The sequence below is a fragment of the Hyla sarda genome, chromosome 5 (genome assembly GCF_029499605.1).
Source record: "Hyla sarda isolate aHylSar1 chromosome 5, aHylSar1.hap1, whole genome shotgun sequence".
In the NCBI taxonomy this organism is placed as follows: domain Eukaryota; kingdom Metazoa; phylum Chordata; class Amphibia; order Anura; family Hylidae; genus Hyla; species Hyla sarda.
Window position 1 is genome coordinate 368,995,637 of NC_079193.1, and position 22,550 is coordinate 369,018,186.

The following is a 22,550-nucleotide window of genomic DNA, read 5'->3' on the forward strand; positions in this document are numbered from 1 at the left end:
CTTTCTCAGCAAAACACCCAGGAAATGTCAGTCTTTGGCCAAATATTATGGGCTGTGTCATCACAGGGCTGGCTGGCTGCTGACATGCAGCCATGTGATTCAGGGTGATCCCGCCTACCCGCACTCCCGCCTTCCCAGACTTCCTTACCCCATATCCTCACACATGTAACCACCATTTTAGCGCCCCGGCCCACACAAAATGTAGTGAATGAAGTGATTTGTTACCACGAAGCACGAGGAAATTCAGATTCGCTCAGAATCAAATTTTTTAATGAAATTCGGAACAAATTCCACTTTGCATAGTTGCATATATATATATATATATATATATATATATATATATATATATATATATATATGTATATGAATAAAAAAAAAAACTGCAACAAAAACTACCTGCATTAAAAACTGCAAAACAAGTTAAAATGTATACCAAAAACTGCTCTAAACACTGTGCCAAAAAGAAAAATCTCATAAAAAGCTGTAAAAGTATTTAAAATCATGCATTAAAAATCAATTACTAACTACATAAACATGCTAAAAAAGAATATTGAAAACTGCACTAAAAACTACATGCATTAAAAACTGCAAAATACTAAAATGGGCACTGTTAGTTCCAAAAACTGTTTATATGTTGTTACTTATGAAAATTAAAGACCTTTTGTAATATGTGTGTTTACATTTTTTTTTTTATATTTAAAAAAGAATACGCTCCTGAAAATCCCACCACAAGGGGTTCCCACTTCCCATACCTACTGGGACACTAACCAGTCCTGCAGCAGCGTCAGCTTGTCCATGAGTCATAGACGAGAGATAACTCATGGACAAGGCTGCATAAGCAAACATACCAATCACCTCCCACGACCGCAAGGTTGGAACACGCCCCCTCCTACCACAGACCAATCACCTCCAACCACCACAAAAGGGACACGCCCCCTCCCACCACACACCAATCACCTTCCACCACCACAAGGGAGGGACACGCCCCCTCCTGCCACATACCAATCCCCTTCCACCACCACCAGGGAGGGACACGCCCCCTCCTACCACACACCAATCACCTCCCACCACCCAAGGGAGGGACATGCCTCCTCCCTCCACACACCAATCACCTCCCTCCACAAGGAGGAACACGCTTTCTTCCCCAGAGAGGATTTTTATAATAAATATAGGTAATAGAGACATAAAAATTTGATGTACATGGTCAGGATTAAGTACTAAGTAACATGTTTTTTGTGGGAACTGACAGGTACGCTTTTAATAACATTTAAAAATTCCCATAAAAAGGCTTCAGAATTATATATAAAAAAAAAACTATAACCATTCAAAATAATAAATAAATGTATTTAAAAAACTTTTCCTTATAGACTTTAAAAAAACTTAATTTGAAAAAAAAGGTGAAAATCAAAACATCTCAGCACCAGAACATGTGTAGAACCATAGTAGTTAAAGGGGTATTCCGGCCATAGGCATCTTATCCCCTATGTCTGATTGTGGGGGACCCATCGCTGGGAACCTCCGCGATCTCCAAGCAGCTCACGCATTCTATGCCAGGCTGCTGCTCCAGTCTCGGTAACCTCTGTGTTTTCTGGACTGGAGACATGATATCACGCCATGCCCCCTCTATTCATGTCTATGGGAGGGGGCATGATGGCTGTCACGCCCCCTCCCATAGACATGAATGGAGGGGGCTTGGTAATCATCCCTTTAATGTTATAGGGATCCAATATAAACATCAGTTCATCGTTTTACATAACTTTATATTTTCCACTTAAACTCAATTTGGAGACCTGCACAACGTGAGTCCATTACGGAGACGCATCTCTCCTCGCAGCAGGACTCTAATTTTTTTTTTTACCGAGTTGTTTCATTTCTATTTTTTACTGTATCTCAATTGGATTCCATCCAAAATGATTAGTTAAAAAATCAGTCTAACATACTGCAAGTCAAAGGTGTCGAAATTTATGGAAGTAAAACTGCTACTTAGTTACTATGACTACCATGTGTCTTCTCCGCGACTACAGAGGCGCAATCAGCTTTGTCAAACAAGGTTGTTTTGGAGTGGGAATGTGCTATAAATCATGATTGAAGCTAATAGCGTTCCCAGACATATGCCAATTGTGCCCGTCTGCCTCTCGTCGTAATGTGCGAGATGGTAATATTCCATTTTCTTAAGTCTTAGTAATTATTGCAGCACCAGCAGCGGCGAGATGAACAGTCGTATTACGAAATTTGTGCTTTTCTTCAAATACCCCATAATTCTATGAATTATGACTTGCTCTTGTTCTCATTCTGCAGTTATTAGCACCCATAAGCCCGTACACTACATTACTACCTCCATATCTGCAATAAGAAGAGTTTAGAGCAGATTTACATGTAATTTAAAGACCCTTAATGACGTCTTCCCTGACAAGGAAATTCAGAAGATGGATTTCAACTAACGCCAAACTGATACACGGGAACCTTTTTTTTTTTTTTTTTACTCAAGAGAGAGAGAGAAATGTATTTATGTACTTAGAGCAATATTCTGGAGTAACTACATTAGAAAGGGTTTGAAATGCCCCATAAGGGCATTTGAATTAATAGAGGGGAACCCCTACTCCAGGAACTTCTTCATCACTCTGTCTGGAGGATCTAAAACTTCTCTGCAACTGAGTTGTATTTCACAGGGCGTCTGACACAATAGATAAGCATTAGCGTTATATCAGTGAATCATAAGTTTTTCAATACTTAAATGGGTACTCCGGCGCTAAGACATCTTATCCCCTATCCAAAGGATAGGAGAGAAGATGCCTGATCACGGGGGTCCCGCCGCTGGGGACCCCCATGATCTTGCACGCAGCACCCCGGTACAATCAGTCCCCGGAGCATGATTACTGGCGATCATGCTCCGCCCCCTCAATGCAAGCCTATAGGCTTGCATTAAGGGGGTGGAGCGTGACGTCACACAGGGTGGGGCTGTAACGTCGCAATGCTCCAACCCCACGATCACCAGTAATCAGACCCAGAGCGAACATGCTCCGGGAACTGAATGTAATAGGGTGCTGCGTGCAAGATCACGGGGGTTCCCAGCGGCGGGACCCCGCGATCAGGCATCTTATCCCCTATCCTTTGGATAGGGGATAAGATGTCTTAATGCCGGAGTACCCCTTTAATGTGCCTCAGTTTTCATTTATTTTGTATAAGTTACATGTGTATCAGGGATGGCTCGAGGAGAGTCTCTCAAGTGTGATTGACTGTGCTGTTATATACTGCTAAGTGTCGACACAAGAATTATACACCAAAAAGGCCTGTTGGTATAAACTCTTTCTCAGCATACTCCCAGCTGCCCCAAAGGAGTTCTGTTTAATCCAGGAAGTACATTTAGTTTTTAAATTTGACAAAGAAGGAGGTTTAGTTATTACGCCAAAATCAGCATGTTACATTTTGATTGGTTATTTGATTATTGTGTCCGTATATATTAGCATATTTAGTGTCCATTAATTTCTTGGCAGAAGTTCCTCTACAGGGAAATTCCAGAGTTCTCTGTCTGTCAGATATTTTGCCTTTCACTTCTTATCTCGGCCGTGCCGGCGTCATGGCAAGGCCTTTATCGTAGTCACGAGCAGATTGCAAGCTAGTTTATGGGTTAAGGGATAGGTAACAAATATATTTTTCCATTTCAGCAATGGCATATTAGTATTAATATATTGATCAGTCATCAGAAACATAAGGGTCATCCCTATCAATTCCCCCCTAAAAGATATTGGTTACCGTACACAACATCTTTCCCTAGAATATATTGCACCTAATAGTCTCAGGTTCAGGTGGAAAAAAGAAAAAAACGGGGATGGGATGCTTCACTGGTTCGAGACGAGTTGCTCATTGTGAACCCCCCCCCCCCCCCCCCACTTTGTACCCAGACTGATCCTTCACCTGAGACTCCTATATTAGCCCTACTCTGTTGGGATTGCACTTGCACCAACAGGATGGTTGTTCTCATGGGGGGAATTCTCTCAGTCATGCTTGGGTCTGATGTACCAATTAGGTTCAGATAAGCTGAAATTGTAGGTTCAATATCCACATACATTGCCCCTGTTGGAATTGCGGCCTCTATGGTGGAGCTTATTGTTTTCTTTACACAGAGGACTATGCAACATCTAATTGTCATTATTATTGCAATGAAAAGCACTAATGTAATAACTATTTGGAGAAGCCATTTTTGTATTTTTTTTCCTCAGTCTCCTAACCATGAGAAATATTGATACCCTGAATTTTTCTTCAATTCTACAGGCATACTAGAACCAATTTTCCCATTGTCCTTAAAGGAGCCTGATTTAGTAAGTGTCATTCTCTGTAGTAGAGATTTGCCAGTATTGTCTTTTCTTCTATTGACACTCTGTAGTCTATAGTCCCAGTCAGTCCCTGTGTTCCATCCCACTGCTCCCCAATAGTCACAGTTGTTCCCCAGTAGTCATCCATCCCACATATGTATATTGAATTTTCATCCCCATACATGAGATAATGTTTTGGCATCTCGGGACAATTCACTATGTCGCAGTAGTCAAATTTAAAGGGTACCTTTCATCAAAAAAACTTTTGATATATTATAGATTAATGTATGCAGAATAACTTTCCAATAGCATATTATTAAAAAAATATGCTTCTTTCTATTTAATTTTCCACTTTGAAAAAATGACCACTAGGGGTCTCCCTACCAGTCCTTTTTTATAGATTTCAGACTCATGCAGGAGTCCTAAATCTCAGACTGCAGCCGGGACACAGGCAAACTCCCTGGCAGGGAGCAGTGCTGAGCTTGTCTGTGTCCCGGTTGCAGTCTGAAATTTAGGACTCCTTCATGAGTCTGAAATCTATAAAAAAAAGGACTGGTAGGGAGACCCCTAGTGGTCATTTTTTCAAAGTGGAAAATTAAATAGAAATAAGTATATTGTTTAATAACATGCTATTGGAAAGTTATTCTGCATACATTAAACTATAATATATCAAAAGTTTTTTGATGAAAGGTACCCTTTAAAGGTAGCCACTTGGGCACTGGAAGAGTTATACCAAGACGTGGGATACAACTCTTGGGTCATTGTCAAGTCGGCCCAGTAGTGGAGTGGAGTCAGATTGGGTTGCTGGGTTTGCACCCCACTTATACGAAAAAGGATATGTATCAGGAGCATGGTGTAGGAACTCCTTTTGGGCAGCTGCGAGTATGCTGAGAAAGGAGCTATTATACCAACAGGCCTGTTTGTGTATAATTCTAGTGTCGACACTTAGCAGTATATAACAGCACAGTCAATCACACTTGAGAGCCTCTCCTCGAGCCATCCTTGAAGGCACCGCCATAAGAATCCATCTCTGTCTGTATACTGCTGCTGCTACCTCTATGAGATCAGGATATACAGCAGTTATACACCTTCCCTTCAGCTCTATCTGTATACTGCTACTGCTATCACTATGGGATCAGGATATATAGTAGTTATACACCTTCCTCCAGCTCTATCTGTATACTGTTGTTATCTCTATGGGATCAGGATGTATAGTAGTTATACACCTTTCTCCAGCGCTATCTGTATTCTGCTGCTCCTATCTCTATGGGATTAGAATATATAGTACTTATACACCTCCCCTCCAGCTCTATCTATATACTGTGTTATCTCTATGGGATCAGGATATATAATAGTTATACGCCCCCCCCCCCCAGTTCTATATGTATACTGCTCCTTCTACCTCTATGGTATCAGGATATATAGCAGTTATACACCTCCCCTCCATCTTTATCTGTATACTGCTGCTATATCTATGGGATCAGGATATATAGTAGTTATACACCTCCCCTTCGTCTTTATCTGTATACTGCTGCTATCTCTGTGGGATCAGGATATATAGTAGTTATACACCTCCTTTACAGCTCTATCTGTACACTGCTGCTGCTTTATTTATGGAGCCAGGATATAAAGTTGTTATGCACCTCAAAACAAAAACAGCCTAAACACTTAAAATCTTCATATAACACCTCAGTTGAGATTATAGGTGAAATGTTCCCTCATGGCAATATTTCTCTAAAGAATGCACTTTGAATAAGAAAACTCATCAAAACTGCACATAATGTGAACTGACCCACTTATGAATTTCAACAGTTTCGGCTTCTGGCTATTGAAGTCTAGCCAGGTGATTGATTAGGTTGATTTCATTAGGCAAATTGCATTGATTAGACTGAACCCACTAAAGCCTGAGTCTTGCTCTTATTTAGAAACAAACACCTACCACATCAGCTAAAACAAGTAAGCACAAGGCATACACAAGAACCTCTACTTAAGTGCTTTCTGCATTGAGTGCTTCTCCCCTAGAGGCATTATATGGTAATACACTCCCATGAGAAATTTTAGAGCTTGGTCAAAAAACCATGTTGAAACCATGTGGTATGCCACCTATTAGGCATGAAGTTTCCACTTATTTATTTATTTATTTTTGTAAGTGTCCATGTTTTGTGTTCTTTTGTGTGTCACAAATATTGGTCAGGGTGCGGTAGCCCTTCTGAGTGTCCCTCCTGCCGGTCTAGGGGAGGTGTGTGTGGCAATCAGGTTCCTTACCTCCTGGCCATGCCCTAGGTGCCCTTGCTTCAGCAAGGGTGCCAAACCGGTTTTACTGGCTCCTCGGTAACAACCTGGTTTTTGCCCGTTTGTTTTCCACGTGCACTTTCCTTGAGTAGCTTCTGTGAAAGCTTCTGGAGCCCTGCAGGTGCCTTTTGGCCCGGAGGTGAAGGGTTCGGTTTATTGGGGGCCTCTGTCATTTTTTGGAGAAGGGCTTGCGATGGACCACATCCTCGTGCACGTTTTTTTGTGTGAACACTTGTACTTTTTACTTGCACTTGGTTGACTTGAGAACATGTACCTTGGCAATAAAAAATAAATAAAGTATCTCAAATTACCACAATTACTGTGACAATTATTCATAATGCAGACATTTTTCAGTGATTGAATCAATAGATCACTGACTTACAGGTTAATCACCATAACTTGTGTGCACTATTTTTTCCTAATATTAATTTATAAAACTTGGTAAACATTTTCTCCTATCTTTGTGGATTATTCCTAATGACAGATATTAGAGAGAAAATCTTCACCGCAAGGTCACAGTACTCTCCAAAACCACGTGGGAAGTGGTTTCAGCCTCAAGTGGAAGCAATCAAATACAATTTGGGAACATCAGAGCATAAGGGCCACTTGACCTAGTATGTTCAGTCTCTGGTTTACTAATCCATGGTTGATAGTTCCTAAGAAGATAATGGATCTCAGCGTCTACCGAACAACAACACAATGTGATGGTGAAAATTACCAGGTTGTGAATTTTTCTTATTTTATTCTTTTATTGTAAAAAGATGGTGCTACTATGTTAGCTCGAAAAATCTATGTGATGCTCAGGGGTGGATCCAGAGGTAATTCTACACATATTTTTTTCCACCATTATCTATTGGATTTATCCAACAGATAACAGCAAATAATACTTACAGTGCCTTCTGGGTTGTTACCAGGATCCCAGAAGATCAGGGGCATATATATATATATATATATATATATATATATACAGTGACCACCCGACCTACGATGGCCCCGACATATGATCAAATCGACATACGATGGCCTCTCAGAGGCCATCGCATGTCGATGTCAGCATCGACATAGGATGCTTTTTTATGTCGGGGCCATCGCATTAAGTGCTATCCGGCAGCGCCAAATGCTTAAGCTGCTGCCGGATAGCAGCTTAATGTTCCCCGTGTGGTGCGGTAAGTATTACTTACCCCTCCACGATGCTCCGGGGTGCCCTCCGGGTCCAGCGCTGGTCTTCCGGTGTCTTCTCGGCCCTCTCCGATGACGTCAATACGCTGCTGCGCACGTCATCCAATAGGAATGGCGTATGCAGCGGCGCAATGACGTCGCTACGCAGGCCCAGTAAGGCCTTGCGGAAGAAAGCAGAGGACTGGAGAAGACAGCGGAGTACCGGAGAAGACAGCAGAGAGCCCAGCGGAGGCCCGGGGACACCATCTCGAGCGGCGGGGACAGGTGAGTACAGCTTCCTATACTTTACATTGCACGGATCCCTCAACATACGATGGATTCAACAAACGATGGCTCTTTTGGAATGAATTACCATAGTATGTTGAGAGACCACTGTATATTTATATATATATATATATATATATATATATATATATATATATATATACAGTGACCCCCTCGACCTAGGATGGCCCCGACATACGATAATTTCAACATGCGATGGCTTCTCAGAGGCCATCGCATGTTGAAGGCAGCATCAACATACGATGCTTTTGTATGTCACGGGCCATCGCATAAACGGCTATCCGGCAGCGCAGACTGCTTCAATTGCCACCGGATAGCCATTTACGGTGCCCCGTGTGGTCCGCTGATGATCACTTACCTGTCCTCGGGGCTCCGGTGCGTCCTCTTCGGGATCCCCTGCATCGTCGGCGCACGCCGTCCCATAATCCAATAGGAGCGGCGTGCATTGTGATGTGATGGCGGCAATGGAGAGCAACGATCCCAGGGAAGCAGAGATGTCCGGAGCGTCGGGGACACCCCGGGAACGCGGTGACAGCGATGGAGGGCGACATCCAGGGCAGTGGTGACGAGCGGTGACAATCTGGAGCGGCGGGACAGGTGAGTACAACTTCCTATTCTTTTCATTGCACAGATCCCTCAACATACGATGGTTTAAACAAACGATGGTTCATTTGGAACGGATTACCATCGTATGTTGAGGGACCACTGTATATATATATATATATATATATATATATATATATATATATATATATATTTATATATATATATATCTATATATATATATATATATATATATATATATATATATATATATATATACATATATATATATATATATATATAGTAATCACTATGGGAACTCCAGCACAGGATTGCTCAGGTGTGGTGCAGTGTAACCCCGAGTGTGCCACACTGGATCCACATAGAACTTCCTCCGCAAGGAAACAGCATATATATATATATATATATATATATATATATATATATATGGAAGATAACATTTATATAGAAAAGCATAACCAGGGTTCAAATCCTACAGGAACGTGTGGGAACTGAGTTCCTGCACTTTGTCCCACAGCAGGAACACCATTCCTATTTGTGGGACCAGCCCTTGAGTGGAAATCATGGGTGTTCTTTCACTTTTTTTTCCAGGACTTGACCCCTGAGCATAACTATGAATAATACAGTACTGCACTAACTAAATACAAGGGTCAGATAATCCCTCCATATTAAGATCGCATACCACTCTACAAGAGCCAGTATAGCCAATGATATCACCATTATGGCCCATATAGAGGTCATATACTGGCTCCCTGCAGGGTACGGTATATTTTCACTGTAGACCTGATATAAGTGATTACAGTGCAGTTACATCCAGTGACCCACTGATGACATCTTTTCTGATTGAAGTAGTTCACTTTCCTTTTTGTTTTCCATCCGGCCCAGACGGCCATGACATCTTCTCACAGCCATGATTTGTGTCTGCTTGTAATAGTGCCTTCCTTAATGGCCCACACAAAAATAGGCACTCCTTACTCCTTATTATAATTGTAGTACCAATTCTGTGTACTACGAAATACTAGTGCCCTCCTTATTCCCCTACAGAAATGATGCATGCACAAACCACAGTAAAAATCCTTTCCTCATTATTGGTGGAAACTTAAAGGGGGAGATTTATGAAAACCTGTCAAAAATGAAAGAAGATCTGATTGGTTGCTATGGGCAACTCAGAAAGTTTTCCTCTGAACAGGTTTTCATAAATCTCCCCCTTAGTCATTAAGCCCCCTCATGGCCCCTTCTTAGTAATATTACCCCTCATTGCCCCTTCTTAGTAATAATGCCCCTCATTGCCCCCTCTTAGTAATGATGCCCCCTCATTGCCCCCTCTTAGTAATATTACCCCTCATTGCCCCCTCTTAGTAATAATGCCCCCTCATTGCCCCTTCTTAGTAATAATGCCCCTTCATTGTCCCCTCTCAGTAATATTACCCCCCATTGCCCCTTCTTAGTTATAATGCCCCTAACAATATTTCTTAGACAACCATTAATGTGTACCTGTTGCCAACAAAAACTTATATATAATGTATTATCTACATTTTGTATAATGTAGATAATACATTATGTATATATATATATATATATATATATATATATATATATATATATCGTGATGACACGCTCTTGCAGACAGGTGCGGTTGCAGTATAGAGGCAAGTAAGCAATATTTTCCAAGTCAAAGTTCAGTGTTTTATTCACACTTGGCGCACAGCAAACATTCTTTAAATGCAGAACAAAGGAAAACGTGACAAAACCACCTGTATTCCTTAGGTGTTTATTCATACCTGAGTCCATGCTATGTGGCATCAAGCAAGTCTTTCCCAGGCCTCCAGGCAGGCTGCTCACTAGCTTCCAAACTTGGAGCAGATGTAGGGAAGAACTCCACTCTCAGCTCTCTCTGGCAGTGGGAGCTGCAACTAGCAAATCCCCCTCAGCTGGTGAAACAGACTGCCTTTAAAGGGGTACTCTGGTGCTTAAACATCTTATCCCCTATCCAAAGGATAAGGGTTTAGATGCCTGATCGCAGGAGTCCCACCGCTGGGGACCCCCGTGATCTTGCACACAGCACCCCGTTAATAATCAGTCCCCGGAGCGTGTTCGCTCCGGGTCTGATTACCGGCGACCACAGGGCCGATGGCGTGTGACATCACGCCTCCGCCCCCCTGTGACCTCATGCTCCGCCCCTCAATGCAAGTCTATGGGAGGGGGCGTGACAGCTATCACATAGCTAACTATATATATATATATATATATATATATATATATATATATATATAGGTAAAAAAATATGTATATTTTGTCCCTGCAGCTATTGCCTGTGTGTCTCTATGAGGAGTCCAAATACAGGAAGTGAGGGTGGACAAGCAGGGCTCTGTGCACTAAAGAAAAAGCATGACAGTGTGCACTGAGGATCTATAACACGCTCCTGGCTCATACATCAGGATGATTGACAATTCAGAAGCCTGATTGTCCACCCTCACTTCCTGTATTTGGACTCCTCATAGAGACACACAGACAATAGCTACAGGGACAGCATTTTTCACCCAAAAATTTACACAATTTGTAACCAATATATATTACAAATATACATATAATTGTATTATCTACATTATATAAAAAGTTTTTGTTGACGACAGGTACACTTTAATACCATGCCAAGGCGTGTAAGTGTGTGTATTTCTACACACGGCGCTCTCAATACTGAATAAATCAAGATGTTTTTGACATTTACCCTTTGCGTATTATTAGCATGTCTATCGATCCTGTGATTTCCATAATTCCACAAGTTACATTCTGGTGTCACAATTTCACTGTTGGGGGATGTATTTATATATATTTATATATATATATATATATATATATATATATATATATATATATATATATTTATATTTATATATCTATATATATTTATATATATATTCCACAGAAATCAATGGGGCAGCACTCCAACAGCGTTCCAATCAAAAAGTGAATTTATTCAAAGCATATCTCCAGTACCAACGTTTCAGCTCTACACTAGAGCTTTTTCAAGCTTGAAAAAAGCTCTAGTGTAGAGCTGAAACGTTGCTACTGGAGATATGCTTTGAATAAATTCAATTTTTGATTGGAACGCTGTTGGAGTCTGCCCCATTGATTTCTGTGGACTGTCTAGATATGCCAGGATCGGGCCTTGGACGCTGGGCACCCGTGGTAGTATTACTGGATGTGCTGCATTTTTTCATTATATATATATATATATATATATATATATATGTATATATATATATATATATATATATATATATATATATATATATAGGAAATAACATATAGACGGATTAGTTATGTATTTTGTTTGACAGCCTTTTTCATATGTACTGTTTATAGGTGCAATATATTATATATATATATATATATGTATATATAAATATATATATATATATATATATATATATATATATATACAATATATAGCTGGATTTGTAATAAGTCCAGTGTAGTGTGTCATTATTTATATGTACAGTTTATAGCTTCATTACTTATATACAGTGCATTTGGCACTTGATGTTTAGAAAGATTTGCACATTGTTTGGTAATATTATTTGCATACTGCAGGGAACCTATTTTATTATAATGTATGCACTGCCTGGCTCTATACAGTGTAGGACACCATGTCTTATCTCCTGCAGGTCCACATTCTTCTTCGAGTTGATAATATTGTTTATTCCACAACACATAATCAGACAGTTCTTATATAAAAGGAGGGCAAACTTGAAAAGAAAAAAAAACTGTGCAATCCAGCTCCCCCCCCAAAAAAAAATTTGATTTAAATCTCAAAAATGTATTAGGTCATATTAAAGTATAAAAAAAATAATAGGGACGATGAAACAATGCAAAATTTAGATACAGTGGTCCCTCAACATATGATGGTAATCCGTTCCAAATGGACCATCATTTGTTGAAACCATCGTATGTTGAGGGATCCGTGAAATGTAAAGTATAGGACAGTGGTCTACAACCTGTGGACCTCCAGATGTTGCAAAACTACAACACCCAGCCGTTGGCTCTCCGGGCATGCTGGGAGTTGTAGTTTTGCAACATCTGGAGGTCCGCAGGTTGAAGACCACTGGTATTGGAGGTTATACTCATGTGTCCCCACCGCTCCGGATCGTCACCGCTCGTCACCGCTACCCTGGATGTCGCCTTCCATCGCTGTCGCCTCTGCTTCCCCGGCATCCTCGCTCTCCATCGCCGCCATCACGTCGTTACGCACGCTGCTCCTATTGGATGACGGGACGGCGTGCGCAGCGACGTGATGATGACGATGGAGAGCGCCGACGATGCAGGGGATCCCAAAGAGGACGTGCCGGAGCCCCCAGGACAGGTAAGTGATCGTCAGCGGACCACACGGGGCACCGTAAACGGCTATCCGGTGGTAGCTGAAGCAGTCTGCGCTGCCGGATAGCCGTTTATGCGATGGCCCCGACATAAAAAAGCATCGTATGTTGATGCTGCCTTCAACATGCAATGGCCACTGAGAGTGATCGTATGTTGAAATGATCGTATGTCGGGGCCATCGTAGGTCGGGGGGTCAGTGTATTTCACTTTTGTTGTACTTTTTACTGGTATTCTTCATTTTACCCCATAATGTTTTACAAAACCAAATAAAAATTATTTGTAGGGCAAAAATAGAAAAAAAAATGTAATAGCACAATTGTGTGGAGAAATAATTTGTTCACTGTATGGTAAAATTATCATGCAACAATTATTCTACGGGTCACAATACCAATGATACCAATACAAATTAAAACTAACAAATCTGTGTGTGGTTTTGTATCTGTACCAATTTTGTGTAGATGTGACTTTTGGAACACTTTTTATTCCATTTTATTTGGGATGTTATGTGAGCTAAAATCAGCAATTTTGGAAATTGGTATACCGTGTGGGTTCAGGATTATTATAATTTAATAGTTTGGACAATTCTACACGGGGCGATACAAAACATGTTTATTTTTTTGTTTACATATTTTTTTATTAAGAAAATGGGAAAGGTGAGGGGAAGTGATGTTTTATTACTGGGGAAATTTGAAGTTTTATAACTAGAGGATTGTTTTTATATTTAATCTTTTTTTAATTATTATTATTATAATTATGTTTTTGTTTTTGTTTTCTAACACCTTTTAAACTCTCCATTTATAAGCAATCATTCAATAGCTTAGCTAGATAGCCAGATCAGTGCAATGCATATGCATTGCACTGATCAGTATTATCACTGCTCTGCTAGTACAGCCTGCACTGTATTATTAGAGTTTTCACAGCAGAGGCCTTGGGCTGCTATGACAAGGGATCAAAACCTTGCAATTACCGTATATACTCGAGTATAAGCCGAGTTTTTCAGCCCGATTTTTCGTGCTGAAAACTCCCCCTGCCCCCTTAGTTGCAAAACTACGACTCCCAGCATGCCTGGACAGCCAACTAGCCATCGGCTAGTTTTGAAACATCTGGAAGTCCGCAGGTTGAAGACCACTGCAGCCTTCATCATCATCCAGACCCCCTTTAGTTTTCTACTCACCTCCCCTCGGTGGGAAGGAAGGGTGAGCTGGTCCGGGCCATCTATGCTGCAGGACCGTCCAGTAAGGAGGGTTAGTTGTTCCGGGCTGTCCATTTTCACCGGGGGGCCCTCTTCTCCACGCTCCGGGCCCAGCCCCGGACTAGTGACGTTGCCTTGTCGATGCCGCACAGGTCCGCAGGTTGAAGACCACTGATGAAGGGATTGACAGGCGGTGATGATGAAGGGGGGGATGGTGATGGGGGTCTGGATGATGACATTGGGGATTATGTATTTCCCACCCTAGGCTTATAGTCGAGTCAATAACTTTTCCTGGGTTTTTGGGGTGAAATTAGGGGCCTCGGCTTATATTCGGGTCGGCTTACACTCGAGTATATACGGTACATCCCAATAATGCATCCCAATAATACATGTTTAGACGATTTAGATGCCATGATCTCTAAACAATTAAGTAAATTTTGGTTATTTATGGCAACCATTGGGTATCTTGCAGGCTTGGCTCCTAAGCCCACTCCATACTCCCACAATGTAACAGTATGTTATGGATCATGGTGGCTTGTGAATACTAGGCTCAGGCAGTATGATTAGGAGGATCAAGTTCAGGGTCAGTGATTATGAAGCTCCTAGTTACACCCCTTAGCACAGCAGTCACACCCTTTTATGCCCTGTTAAGTTCTTACCCATCTGATTGATTGACAAATTTTTCGGAAAAGAAAAAATAGTCAACTAAATAATATCTCAGAAACCAAGGGCAGCGCAAGAAAGTAAAAACACCCTTGGAATCAGGGTGTCAAAAAAAACTACCAGGTGATATGAAAAAATCCATTTGTCTTTTTTTTTTTATTACTGACCACAGATCCTATTTTTAAGAACTCCAGTAATATAATCCAATGCTACAAGCAACATCATGGTAGAAGAGATGTCCCGCCCCCAGCCATAGACATGCATGGAGCAGGCGTGGCGTGAAATCACGAGGGGGCATGGCCGTGACGTCACATCTCGGACTCGGAGGCAGCACCCGGCACAGAATGCAGGGGGCTGCACCGAGATCCCGGGGGTCTCAGCGGCTGGACCCCTGCAAACATACATCTTATCCCTTGTCCTTTGGATAGGGGATAAGATGTATAAAGCTGGAATACCCCTTTAATCTTTCCAGTATGTTTCAGCTGCTGTATGCCCCAGAGAAAGTTATTTTCTGTCTGCCCACAATGCTCTCTGCTGACACCTCTGTCCATGTCAGGAACTGTCCGGAGCAGGAGAGTTGCTCTTATTCTGGACAGTTCCTGACACAGACAAAGGGGTCAGCAGAGAGCACTGTGGTCAGAGAGAAAAGAGCAACTTAACTTCCTCTGGAACATACAGCAGTTTATAAGTACAGGAAGGATTAGGGTTTTTTAATAGAACTAATTTACAAATCTGTTTAACCTTCTGGAGCAAGTTGTTATGATTTTTTTTTCTTCCCACCGGAGTACCCCTTTAAACATGAACTGTCTGAAAGCACCCATCTTTGAACATGGAGGAACCCTAAAACACTCATCTACTCACCTAAAGCCTCCTTTGCCTTGAATAAGGTAATTTGCAAATCAGTGAAAAGGTTGATCTTGCACATATTTTTCATTACTTACCTTTTCTCTTGGTTCAAAATATTCTGAATAAATTTCAATAGAAAAATAGCATGTCGGCACTCACCACGTCTTCATAGTGTCTTCTTTATTTGTAAATACTCACAAATATATCTTTAGGGGAGGACAGGCAGCAAACAATGCTATAGCAACTGTTTCACACATTCTAGTGCTTTATCGAGCCTTAAAGGGGTACTCCGGCGCTTAGACATCTTATCCCCTATCCAAAGGATAGGGGATAAGATGCCAGATCGCGGGGGTCCTGCCACTGGGGAGCCCCGTGATCTTGCACGCAGCACCCCAGTTAAAATCAGTCCCCGGAGCATGTTCGCTCCGGGTCTGATTACCGGCGACCACCGGGCCGGCGGCGTGTGACGTCACGCTCCGCCCCTCAATGCAAGCCTATGGGAGGGGACGTCACGCCCCCTCCCATAGGCTTGCATTGAAGTACGGAGCGTGACAGGGTAGAAAATCACAGAAGACAATAAATGGTTAAATTAATCCAGATGAAATCCATCTCCTGTAGCTCCTGTGCAGCTCGTTGTTTATTTCAGTCATGATGTGGTTGCTCTTGCTTTCCCGATGTGATGAAATGGAAGACGTTTGCCTTTTCATGGCGTGTTCTCTTCTGTATCAGTAAAAATACATAAGGTTAGTTTGACAAGTCAACTGAGCAGAGATGATATGAAAGCAATGTGAAGGTATTTATTCCGTCCTGGCTTACTTTGGCTGGATGGACACATTAAGCCTTAGATTCTGTTTGAAATAATATTCTTTAAGAACCTTCCCTCCTTCTGCCGAGCTTTGATGTGTTTGATCAAATCACAGTAAAAAGTTATGTCTATACTCAGGTGCAGAAAGTTCTCACTGATAGGATAAAGTCAAGTCGATGCACAGAGGGATAAAATAAGCCACATAAAAGAGGCAGAATGGGCTTTGGGAATGTAGAAGTGGGTCACACTAAAGACCGCTCAAATTAACTCTGTGGTTGAAGAAGGAGCAAGTAAAACTCAAGTAGAGGATGTGGTCACATCTTATAGCCAATATCTCAGAAGCTTCTTAAAACCTTCACAGTGAGATAATATTCTTTAGAGTTTTAGAAATCACAAATGGAATAACTGGTTCTAAAATTTCCGTATTTCCCTGTTCCAATCTTTTTCGGATAGAACTTAATGGCAGCTTCCGGTAGACCGTTGGCTCTGTTCACATCTAAGTTTGGAGCCTCCATTGCAGTTTCTGTTATCTTAAATGGCAAAAAAGCATTGCATGCAAACATAATTACAGATACCTTAGATACCTACAGATACCTTAGTGAAACTCAATGGATTCCATTTCTGTAGTCCGCGGGGTCCACCAAGCACTTCTGGTGTCGCTTCTCTGTTGAACCTTCCCAACATTGTGGCTTCCTTCATAAACATAGCCTAACGTAAGCAACATAATCCTCACAGTCCACATCATCCTACCATCATAGTTTTGACTCATCTTCAGCTTCCTCTTGTTTTGGAAGAAAGGTCTTAGATGTTCTTTATAGACGTCCATGAATCTGAAGATGGAAATAAAACATTAAGTAAAGTAATCATGGAACAAGTCGCAAAGCCACAAATTTATAGCTTAGAATAAAAAAAATATATGATGAATGCTGCAATAGCAAACATGTGATCTTCATTCACCCATAAGTACATCAAGGTTTAATTTTTCTGAAAGGGGTACTCCACCCCAAGACATCATATCCCCCCCCAAGACATCATATCCAATGGATAGGGGGATAAGATGTCTGATCACGGGGGTTCTGCCGCTGGGACCCCGCAATCTCCATGCAGCACCCGGCATTTGTTAAGAATGTTGAGTGTTACGCCGGAGGCTCGTGACATCATGGCCATGCTCCCTGAAGGCAGGTCTCTGGGGGAAGGTGTGGTGCCGCGATGTCATGAGCCTCCGGCACCGCATTGCCAGTCATCCGGCACAGAGCGGAGTTTGCTCCATGCAACAGATGACTGGAGTGCTGCAGTGGAGATCGAGGCATCTTATCAGACATCTCATCTCATATATATATTATTTTTTTTATTTTTATAATGGCTAATCAAGCAATTAGTGACATCATTTGAGACACAGTTCATGTGATTCACAGCCTCAGACTTCAAGAATACATATAAAAGTGCATCATAACACATGTATAGACAGATTCACAACTAGTTGGTGAAGAAGGTAATGATAAATAGTGATTGCATTATTAACTAATTATGAGTAGTCACCCCGATCATGAATTATTAAGAAACGGGGCAGCGGCTATCAAGATGAAAGCTCTGGATGTAAACAAAGAAAGTACATGACCGAAAATGTCTTAGAATAAAAGTGGTCGTACACATTGAACAGTAACTAGAATGTTATTGCGGTGCCAGGATACACACTCAAATCCTCAGTAACTCTGTAGCCTTCTGCTAAAACGAGTGGTCTATGGAATTGCAGGAAGCCCAGAGACTTGCATGGGACGTCTGGTAGTTCCGTAGACCACTTGCTTTGGTAGAAGGCTTCAGTATTCTGGCACCGCAATGACCTTATAGTTGTCTTTGAAGCTAGTCATACACATAAGATAGGCCGATCATCTAATGTGTATGATGGCCTCCCAACTCTTTCCCGATGACAGAATGGTCAGGCATTTTGATCTCATCATGTCCTGTTATTTTTTTGGTCTTAGGGAGGTAGAGGATTTTCCCCATTTCCCTCTTCAGAATAGATGAATGTTGTTTGTATTGGGGAATCGAGTGAGATAGCTGGTACCTAAACAAGCGTTCAGCTGAAAGCTATATAAAATATATGAACAGCAATACAGAAATGGAAAAAGTGGCACTCACCCGTCTGTAGGTGTGGTTGTGAAAAACTTTATTTCCTAAAAGGAAATACATGTGCAGCAGGATAGGGTCAGCGGAACGTACCTCATTTCCTTCGCCCAAGCGCACTTCCTTGGCCTGCGGAACCAGTCTGTTGCCACGAGGTGCACTCCGCTGACCCTATTCCATTGCACAATTATTTGCTTGTATGAAATAAAGTTTCTTCACAAGCCCATCTACAGAGAGGTGAGTGCAAATTTTCTATTTCTGTATTGCTGTTCCTCGGGACTTCTATTTTAGAGTTTTCACCATGGTTGACTGTTACAGGTTTAGGTTTTAGTCCACTTTTTTACTTAAAGGGGAACTCCAGTGGAAAACAAATGGAAAACCTATGTTTTCAAATCGACTGGTGCCAGAGAGTTAAACAGATTTGGAAATTACTTCTATTAAAAAAATCGTAATCCTTCCAGTACTTATCAGCTGCTGAATGCTTCTCAGGAAGTTGTGTAGTTCCAATCGGACCACAGTGCTATCTGCTGACACCTCTGTCAGTGTCAGGAACTGTTCAGAGAAGAAGCCCCCAAGAAAACCTTTCCTGCTCTAAAAAGTTCCTGACATGGACAGAGGTGTCAGCAGAGAGCACTGTGGTCAGACTGGAAAGAATTACACAACTTCATCTGGAGCATTCAGCAGCTAATAAGTACTGGAAGGATTAAGATTTTTAAATAGAAGTAATTTACATAACTTTCTAGCACCAGTTGATTTGAAAAAAAATTTTCCCCATCGGAGTACCCCTTTAAGGCTGCCCTACAGTCAGCAGTGCCAGACTCATCTACTTGGATTACAGACTATATAAAATATATGACTAGCTTCACAGTAAACATAGGTTGGCCGATCCACAAATTTCAGTGGGACAAGCCAACGATCTAGCAGCTATGAAATGTTTGACTGATCCATATGTTGGGGGTAAAGAATATTGGGTGTGTTAACCTTCAACATCCATGATCCTTTTGGTTGGCCCAACCAAGTAAGCAGGTGGATCGGCAGAAGTAGATGTCACCAAATTTTTCATCCAACAGCTATTGAATGGCCATGGCCAATTTAAGACCTGCTTGGGTCAGAAATCAGTTCTCTTGTGACAACCAGGACCACCTTTTCTCCTTCTATAAATCAACAAACATGGAAAGACCCCTTTAAAAATGAAAATATTGTGTCGAATTATAAGGAAGTAAGAAAATGTCATATAAATAGAACCTGGAGCCAGGGATGGTGACAGGGAAACAAAAATTTAATTGTCTATTAACACAGTGGTGAAGAAGAAATCTTAACAGGGACCTGATGCTGTCGGGATGAACAACAGGTCACAGTGTGGGCTCATTACCGGCAGCTGTAGGTGTTCACCGCAGTAAATACGAACCCGACACTATAAAACAATAAACGGCGAACCGCAGGGCAAACCTGCCTGGAAACAGACCACAAAAGGTCCTCGGTTCATTTCCAGGTTGAAAATGACAAGAAAAGCGGGAATAACAATGTTCTGTCATAGGATTCTACATTGAATTAACAGCAGGTAACATGGGGACTATAATAGTTCACAGCTAGGAGATCATGTAGGTCAACTGCAGAACCTGTGATGGAAGCCGCCAAGAAGACTAACTACTGGTTGTGGGGAAAAATCGAATTTCTGGGACCTAAAAAAAAAAATATGTTGTTGTTGTTGCTTTTCATTTCACAATGCAAGAGCCATAACTTTTTAAGACATTTTTTTCAACAATTATCAGCATTAGGTTTGGTGTTTGCTCGAGATGAGCGAATATATGAAAAATCTGATTCGGCAGATTTGCCGAATTTTCCCCAAAAATAGTTTCGGTCCTAATTTATTTGCAGCTGCATGAGGAGAACATATAGTGGCTAAATGACACAGCCTGGAGGTGATGGAAGCAGGAGGAGACCATATAGTGGCTGAATGAAACAGCATGGAGGTGGCGGCAGCATGAGAAGACCATATTGTGGCTGCATGTCACAGCGTGGAGGTGGCGGCAGCATGAGGAGACCATATAGTGGCTGAATGACACAGCCTGGAGTTGGTGGCAGCAGGAGGAGACCATATAGTGGCTGAATGACACAGCCTGGAGTTGGCGGCAGCATGAGACCATATAGTGGCTTAATGACACAACCTGGAGTTGGCAGCAGCATGAGGAGAACATATAGTGGCTGAATGAGACAGCCTGGAGGTGGCGGAAGCATGAGAAGACTATATAGTGGCTGAATGACACAGCTTGGAGTTGGCGGCAGCATGAGAAGATCATATAATGGCTTAATGACACAGCCTGGAGTTGGCAGCAGAATGAGGAGAACATATAGTGGCTGAATGACACAGCCTGGAGTTGGTAGCAGCATGAATAGACCATATAGTGGCTGAATGACACAGCCTGGAGGTGGAAGCAGCATGAGGAGAATATATGGTGGCAGTATGAGACAGCTTGGAGCTGGCATCAGCATGAGGAGAACAAATGGTGGCAGAATGAGACAGCCTGGAGCTGGCATCAGTATGAGGAGAACATATAGTGGCGGAATGAGACAGCCTGGAGGTGACAGCAGCAGCATCAGGAGTCCTGAAAGTGACCCGGTGACAGAGTGGTGCGGTGGGTGGCAATACCAGTACCTGGTGATGAAGGTGGATGAAAAAAGGAGAACTTGGCATCATATGTGTGGCATTAGGCGGGTGGCAGGATCAGAAATGTAGCTGAGGAAGGTAGGCAGAAGAAAATGGTCTCGTTTGCAAAAGTTTTAGTGTGCACAAGTAAGTATTGAGGATATTCATTACGTAAAACTTAACTTTTAATAATATGCTTAGGATAAAATATATGGACCCAATTTTTTTTTAAGTCAAACAAAAGGAAAGGTGTGCAAAAAACACCATGTGCCACCTGCACCACCAAGTATTGATGGGATACAAAGACCTCTAAAAGGTGGAAGGAGACAACGTATGGTTCATTGTAACCGGTGGAGGTTAAAAACTTCTCCTGTAAGGCCCTACTCTCGCATTATTAATTCCCTCCATGTTGGCGCCACATCTCTGACCAGCCATCATTTCCAACATTTGTTGTAGTAGATGAAGCAGTGGAATTACGTTGTTCATACCATAATCCTAGCGACTGACTAATAATGTGGCTTTCTCTGAGCAAACTGCAGGTGTCACGTATGAGCTGCCACTGGTTCAAATAGAAGTTACACAGGGGAGTCCCCCTACCGCTTGGATCATCAAGAAATCGGTGATGGCTTTTCTCTGCTTGTATAGTCGGTCCAACATATGGAAGGTGGAATTCCAATGTGTGAAAACATTGCAAATCAGACTATGTTGGGGGATATTGTTCTTAGAAGCAAAAGAAAAAGGCCCGTTCGGCACTGCGATTTCAGAACTGCTGGAGGTACATAGGATAGGGTGTGTAGTTGGTTCTACAATAGGGGTAGGTGGTGCTCAGGCTACTTGCATGTGTTCAGTGGATACAATATTCCTAAGAAGAGAGAGAAATGAAAAGCCAGCCACTCACTGATGTATTCCTTCTTTAAGCTTTTATTGCAGTGACATAATACTCACATATAAACGAGGGGAGGTGTGTACAGAAAGGAAGAGCAGGGGGATATGCATGGCCGGACAAAGCACTTGAGTGTGCGAAACTGAGCTTGTCGCCTCTGTACCCACCTGCTCTTCTTTTCTGTACACACCCCCCGTAAATATATGTGAGTGTCACGATGCCGGCTGGCAGGTAGTGGATCCTCTGTGCCAGAGAGGGATTGGCGTGGACCGTGCTAGTGGATCGGTTCTAAGTCACTACTGGTTTTCACCAGAGCCCGCCGCAAAGCGGGATGGTCTTGCTGCGGCGGTAGTGACCAGGTCGTATCCACTAGCAACGGC